We start from the raw sequence: 7424 nt of genomic DNA on the forward strand, positions 1-7424 counted from the left end.
AGGGAAAAGAGACTGACACCCATCTCGCTACAACCTCCTTTCAGGTAGTTGTAGAGCACCATAAGGTCTCCCCTGAGCCTCCTCTTCTCCAGGCTAAACAGTCCCAGTTCCCTCAGCCGCTCCTCATAAGACTTGTTCTCTAGACCCTTCACCAGCTTTGTTGCTCTTCTTTGGACACATCCCCCTCTGCCTAAAAGCAGTTCTCAAACTGGACGAGGCAGAGGGTGAAATACACACTTCAAAAAGGCAGCATGGAAAGTTTGAGGACCTCCTCTCTGCCATGTCCACCTGTCAGTGCGCCTATACCAAGAGCAAACAAGGCACGGAGCTCCCCCTCTATACACACTCCAAGGAGGGACAGTCACTGGAGATGAGGCATAGGCTAAAAAACAGGCCCCAGAGAAATGTTCCAAAGACTGCAAGTCCTGTGCCCCAGAGATTTGCCCCTTGCCATTCTGTTGCTCTCTTCTCCCCTATAACCCACCTCTCCCTTCCCCAGTCCATCTGGATGCCAGCCTGTGTTTCAATGAGAGCTTTCTCACTGAAAGCCCCAGCAGAACACTGCAACTAAAGAAAATGTCTCCTTCAGTCTCAGTTCTGGCTCCTGACATGACAGAAGCCAGGGGAGAAGCTACTGGAAACCCCTCCCAACCTTGCTCAATGCAGAAATAAGTATTTCTTTTCTACATCAGGACAGCCAGGCAGCGTAACAGGCTGCCCAGACAGGTTGTGCCATCTCTGTCCTTTGAGGTTTTCAAGACTTGAATGGTCAAACCCTGCACAACCCAGTCTGATCTCACGCCTGATCCTTTGAGCCTTTGCCTTTGAGCAGAAGACTTAGAGACCTACAACCTGAATTATTCTGTCATTCTACAACCTACAAACCTCCGTAAAACCTAAACAAATGGCTATTATCAAGAGCTCAAGGTTTGCCCTAAACAAGGTAGATTTTAACTGGAAAAGCAAGAGGCACCTACCTGACAACTCTACCCACTGCTCCAAAGCATAAGCCCTTCCAAAGAAATTGTTGCAAAATAAATGTAAATTATTAATGTTTATATTGTTATTATTTCCGGTAAAGCAATGGAACTCACCCTCCACTCTCAAAAAGCAACTGTCCAAATGGAAAAATAAAAAAAAAAGAAAAAAGAAATCCAGCTTTAATTTCAACCTCAGAGGCTTTAGAGCTATAAACAGTGATAAACTGGGGCCGATACAAAAAGTGTTAAACAGCGTCACACACACCCAGGTAAGTCAAGTGCCAATGGCATCTGGAGCTGGGGAAAGAGCGCAGCCACACTGGCCTCTCAGAGGGTTTAGAAAGCTCAGCAAATGCACAGACATGATGTACTTTTATCACTTCTGGGTCTAGAGTTACTTCGGCAACCTCAACACGGTGCTGTGTCATGTAGCTATCCTGCACAAGTGCAATAACTAAATCTACCCATAACCTATATCCAGGAGGTTGAACCAGGTATAGACATAGATGCTATTTACAGAAGTTCTTTCAAAGAGGAGTAAAAAAAAAAAAAAAAGAGCAAGCTACTACTTGCTGCAGGAAAACTGAATTTTGCAATGCCATGCTGCCGAAGTTCTGTTCCTGCTCACGAGACTTGACTCTTCCTCCTCCCTCTGCTGAGCAATTAAATGCTAGCGACATACAGCTAAAAATATAAAACTGATTAGTAAGTAATTTATAAAAAAATTAAGTCAACTTCACTGGGGAACTCTCTCATTCCCAGTATATCTAATTCTATTTATAATACCAATATCCACAGATATATGATACATTTAAGAAAATTCTTGTACTGATACAGCCGATAAAATGTCTTTTCTACCACAGACTATCATCATTCACTTTTCATAAATATTTTGTAATCAAATGATGATGTTATCACTGAACATGAAAAAGGCATACAAGCATTTCATTGTACCTAAGAGGATCATATTTTGACATGGACACTGAAAAACCGAACAACTTGGCGAGCGACGTTTCTGAGGAGTTTCAGAGGAGCTCTCACGCTTTGGGATGAAGGACCAGACCCACACAGCCTCTTGGCACCACCCCGCTGCAGTCACATGCGTTCATGTGGGCAGAGGCGTCATTTTGCAGGACCACAGAGCCACTCCATACGCTGGCTCTGCTGGAGGTGCCTACGAGGGAAGGTCACACAACACCTGCTGGTCCACCACCTCAGGCAATGAAGCCTTCAAGGGATGTAGGAAAAACCTTGCTGTGTAGGGGCCGTGGTTATCTCTGCCCCCAGATCCAGGCGGGTGTGAAGACTGTCTCGTTAACTCCTGAAAACTGAAGAATGCTGTCTACTTGGATTGGTGTTTTTATTACCCCATGCACCCAGCTACCAAGGAGTTAAAATGAACTTCCCCATTTAGGATTTAGGAGCCTCAGTCCATGATGGAAAGTTAAATATCATGACTGCAGGTGCAGTTATGAGCACATCAGTAACAGAGAACAAAGCAACACCTCAGTTCTGCTAACCAAGGTATCCATTTAACAAAGACACAAGCACAGCTGACTATATAGTGTTATCAAACACCTATTAGGCATGAAAATAACTTAGTTCAGTTTGTGGCAGACAGAATTTTTATCCTATAAACTAGGATATCAGTCCAAGTATTTCTTTAATTAAGACCATATAAGCCAGAAATAGCCACATTGCCTATTGCTGTGGCAGAACCTTACATCCTTACAGAACCCTAAAAATAAAATAACTAGGAACTCCTAAAACACAGAACATCACAACTACTACAAGAATTCAAACTCCAAAGGAAGTTACAGTAGAACTTTATTAACCCTTATTGGAAATTAAATCAAAACGTAGGTCAGGTAACACTACTTGTACACAAAACCACGTGAAATATCGTTACTGTATTTTCTATGAAAACATGACAAAACAAGCTGTCTGGAACCAGTGAGAATGTAGATATTGGGAAGAATCAGGTTAGAACCACAGTTTAAATTCTGTAAAATCACTCCGGAATGAAATTGGCTGCAGTATCAATAGTCACATGTAGAAATTGCCTGACACATCTTTCAAACTCCTGTGACTAAAATTGTGCACGTATCATTGACTTTAGAATTTTCATACCATGATTTCCTCATCAAAGCTAGCATTTTCTGTTGTTGTGAGTTGCAATGGTGGCATGACCTTGGGCTGCCACAGCTAAGTGCCTTGCATGCTAGACCAGTATAGTACTACAGCCAGAACACTGCTCTGACACGTTAAGTCATCTGCCTCATCTGACAGCTATGTAATGCTATACTCAGGCCAGCTATTACAATCAAAGATCAGGGTGGATCAGTAATTGACAGAGAAGCCTTGAAAGTGTTGCAAGAAATAGCGTTAAGTATTCCTGCTAGTCATTTTTCTAGAGTTATTACTGCTCAGTTGGGATGTAAAATAAGCTCCCATCACTCATAGACACTGAAAAGCGCATGGGTGTCTGGAGGATGGGAGACACAGACACTAGATTCGTAACCACATCCTGAGCAGAGTTCCCTTCTAGCTGCTTTGAAGCTTTGCTGCTCTCACTTCTCATCCTAAACCTTCTTTCCTTCAGGTAGTCCAGCCCTCCACCCACCTTCCCATGTGTGGTTCAAGGCAAAGCTGTCAATCTGGAACAGATGTACTTACTCTACAAGTGTTTCTTGTAATGAATCAAAGAACAAAGACTTGTCCTACCAGATATGTACAAATCAGGATTTCAACCCTGCTCTCCTGTAGCTTGGCCAACAATCCTCAACCACAAGAAAGCTTATACTTTAATCTCAGTTCAATCAGGGGATTTTTGAAGATGAAGGAGAGTGTTACTTGGATATAGAAAAAAAGTTTATTTTGTGCCAAGCATGCAGTGAGTAGAAATGGACAAGTTTAAGCTAGCTAGTGAAAAATTAAAAGAAAGCCAAAATCTCTCCCCACCATCACCACCTCGCCCTGATCTTTTTAAAGTTGCTGTCTGTATTTTTTTTTTTTTTTGTTGATCAGAGCAAGGCTATAATTAGAGCTATAACAAGCCAATAATTTCTAAACACTCATACAAAGATTGGTAAAATAGTGTGATGTTACTCACTGACAAATTAACCCTCCTACACTAAAATCTGCACAAATATTGTTTTAAAACAAAACATTTACTTTGCCAACTTCTGATTCAAAGAGCTAGAGGATACAACTTCTCAGCATTTGTAATGTGCCTAATTGTTCTGTATAATGGAAAGAAAACACGACCTAATGGCTGACAGGTAGGACTGGGGCGAGGAGATGATTCTCACTTAATTGCCGGCATTGGCACTGACTGATCAGTCAGTCTTTGGGCCTTTGCCCCAGTTTTTCCAGCTGCAATAAGAGAGGTGTGCTTTACCTACTGCCTCTCTTAGCAGCACATCGCTCCACAAACACCAGTGGGATATTTTCATCCTGCTTATAGGCCAAATTTATCCTTTCCAGCCTTAAATCATAGGCAAAATTTCATAAGCTACTTTTAGTAAAGATAAGTCTCTTGTAAAATCCCCCCCCCAATATCTAAGTACTCTACCTATACGCTACAGACACAAGTATAGTTTCTTGATAATATTTTTCTTTACCATCCTTCCCACCTGCTGCAGCTTTTTGCATCTCATTTCATAGATTTAGGCAGGAGTTACCTATGTTTCCCAATCAGTCTCTGATTGCCAATCATTATTTGATTCACATGTAGAGGGGGTTCTCTGTCAAAAAGACAACCAACACTGAGGTCTCACCCATGTGAAATGATCCCTGCACTTCTCTAGCTCCCCAAAAACCTCAATCATATTAGCGTTTTAAGTGGTGCAACTTGACTAAACCGTTTTCCAAACTTCAGACCAAAAGAGCTGTTGAAGTACAGCTGCACAGCATCTTCCTGTACTGCAGACAACGCCTGAGGCCAGCTGGACAGATTCAGAGCAGGGCTACAGAGCTTCAAAGGGAAGCCTGCCAGGCGGAGGGAAGACAGGACTAGTCCATTTGACAACTGAACTGAAACAGCAGGGGAGCAGCCGTAAGAGGGATGGAGAAGGAGGAAGGGGCATGCAAAGAACAGGAAGAGGATCAGAAGGGGAGGACAGGAGGGCCAAAGGTAACATTATCTATGAAAAGGAATATATACTTCACAAAAGAGACTCGGGGCAGAAAATGAATGAATAAAATACAACCCCAAAGCAAATCTCAGAGCAACTAGAGGGGGAAAACCCCCTAGAAACAGCATCTCAACAGGCAGAGGAAATAGTGCCTGTGAATCTTATTCAAAGCCTGGGAAGGACATAACTAACAAGAACTATATCAATAAAGGAAAGTATACAAATAAAGGCAGAGAAAGCAAGTTTAGAAAAGGCTTTGAAAACATGTTCAATTTGTAAAAGTTTTCTCAAGGCAAAAGAAACGTAGTCACTTCTTCCATTCCAGACAGCTCTGCTTCTTCATCTCAGCTACTTTTCTATCCCTGTTTCTGTCATCTTCTCCTCCTCTCCTAAAAATTCAGTAGGGTTAAGCATCAGACAAAAACTATAGCCCTGGTTTCTCCTTGCGGGAGGTGCTACAGCGGCAGCTTCAGAAGGCTTTCTTACTTCCAAGAATGTGTAGCTTGGAAGCCCCATCCTGCTGGGGAAGAAAGCAATCCCCTTCTTCCCCTCTGGAGGGCTCACAGTGACAGCTAGAGTTATTCAGCATCCTACTCAGCAAGAGGCCACGTTTTATGAGGAGTGGAACAAGCCCAGGAGGCTCTTTTCTTTCCTAATTTGGATTCCCAACCTTCCGAGGAGGGGTTATACCTTCAGAGAGGAGTTTAGCATTTCAGACTCTGCAGATGCAGGCTGATGTTGTTGTGTTTGTCCAGAAACCGAAGTAAAATAGGTACAGGGAGAAGGCTGAGTGAAGTGAGTGCAGCGTAGCTGCCCGATTCTTGCAGATAAGGCCCCAGACCGATTGCATCCATATTGAGCTGCCTATCGCACTGCAGTCAAGCATCAGTACCATGCCCCATCTCTGTAACCTGGCATCTAAGCCCTTCCCATCCATGAACCAGGGCACTCCTGTATGCTCAATAGCTAAATTACTGCCCATGCCTTAGTTTAATGCATCGGGACCTGGAAAATTAAAACGAAGCAGCTGGGTAAAGAGAAGCAAACATCTAGAAGGAACAGAACCTGTAATCTTGTCTTAGGCTGGCAAATTCCCTTCTAGCCACAGGCAGGTCTCCTCTTTCCCCCCATCACACTCAGTGTATTCCACTTGTTTCCCCATGTAAGATCCCCCTCAAAGCAGTCTCCTCTCCTTGCTCTGCCCTTAACATGCTTGACACACATGCCTTTGCTTGAAGCACCAGGAGTAATTATAATGATTTGCACTACCCAGTCACATTATTGATGGAATCGTGAAGCTAGCGATAGAAAATCCTTAGTTAGAGCAGAGAAACTCTGTCAATAGCACCATTTGGGTGCACACTCCTTCTCTCTAGAAGGCTTCATCATTAAGTGCACTCAAGCTTACAAACCAGGAGGTATTCTGCAAATGTCAAGAGTCACAAGGAATCTAAGAATTCAATTGGCCTCCTCTACCAATATCACCACGACGACTAAGGCACTGGAAGCAGAAACCGGACACAGAAAAATCTGCGTTCAGCTGGCCACATCATCCTCAAAGCTGTAGAAAGGGAAGGATGAGAGGGCATCAAACAGGTACAAACACACCCAAGCCCTAACAGTGGCTTCTGTTGCTGAATTTCCTCTCAACTCTTCCACAGCTACACTGGTCTGGAAATCCTAAAAAAGGAGACAGTAACACTTTCATTCGGCTACTTTTCTGATCGCCATTGTGTTTCTAATATACAGCAAGCTAAGGCTCTTCCCTATCCTTCAAACATTCCCATTACCAGCTCTCCCATATCAGACACAATGCTTACCTGGCTTTTCCCTTACAGCCAATTCATTCTGAGCAGCTTCTGCTCTGCCATCCCTGCCTGCTTTCCTGCAAATCATTCACTTTTGACTCTATACTAGTTCCCTCTGACAGGATCAAGTCCGTGCTCACAGCACATCCCAGCCCCCGTGCTTGCTGCAGGCTCCATGGCTCGGTTGTCCATGGCCAGAGACTGGCATGAAGCAGGGGAGTAAGATAAGACACAAGCCCTTTGGCATGAATGAACCATCGCTCCCCGGGATAGATTCCTGCCCGCTCCCTGTTATCCATCTGGCCAATGCTTCGATGAAATGTGAGATGAAAGCAAAAAATTATCATACTCCAACTCTCACCACATCTCCAATTCTCTTTGTTGTTACACAGAAAAAAGCAGTGAGAATTCCCTCTCCTGCCACTTGTTTGCAATCCTTTTACATGCTTTATTTGCAGGCCGGTCCTTATTTCTTGTTTTATTTTTACTATCTACTTTTA

The 7424-nt window shown here is 43.4% G+C and overlaps 1 protein-coding gene across 3 annotated transcripts in view; it reads right to left on the reverse strand.

Annotated features, from left to right (window-relative positions):
* The window catches only part of LIMCH1 (LIM and calponin homology domains 1), a 114652-nt gene that overhangs the window by 24985 nt on the left and 82243 nt on the right, over positions 1-7424 (reverse strand). The gene's annotated exons all lie outside the window — the stretch shown is intronic.

Source organism: Pygoscelis adeliae, unplaced genomic scaffold (assembly GCF_000699105.1).
Source record: "Pygoscelis adeliae isolate BGI_AS28 unplaced genomic scaffold, ASM69910v1 Scaffold59, whole genome shotgun sequence".
Classification (NCBI taxonomy): Eukaryota; Metazoa; Chordata; class Aves; order Sphenisciformes; family Spheniscidae; genus Pygoscelis; species Pygoscelis adeliae.